The following is a 215-nucleotide window of genomic DNA, read 5'->3' as shown; positions in this document are numbered from 1 at the left end:
TGCTGAGAGTCAGCGATCTAGCTAGTGTGTCATTGTCATGCTAGACAATTCAACACAATAAATATGAAATATAATTAATATAATTTTTATAATAAGAACGATCATAAGTTCAAAAAAGAATCAAGCCTAAAGGGCATATTTCGTTGATAATATCACACTGTAAGCAGTCATTATGCTTTACAAGATCAACACGTACACAACACACGCAAACACAG

Source organism: Penaeus monodon, chromosome 31 (genome assembly GCF_015228065.2).
Source record: "Penaeus monodon isolate SGIC_2016 chromosome 31, NSTDA_Pmon_1, whole genome shotgun sequence".
NCBI lineage: Eukaryota > Metazoa > Arthropoda > Malacostraca > Decapoda > Penaeidae > Penaeus > Penaeus monodon.
The sequence above is the reverse complement of the archived record's forward strand: the minus strand, read 5'-3'. Positions refer to the sequence as shown.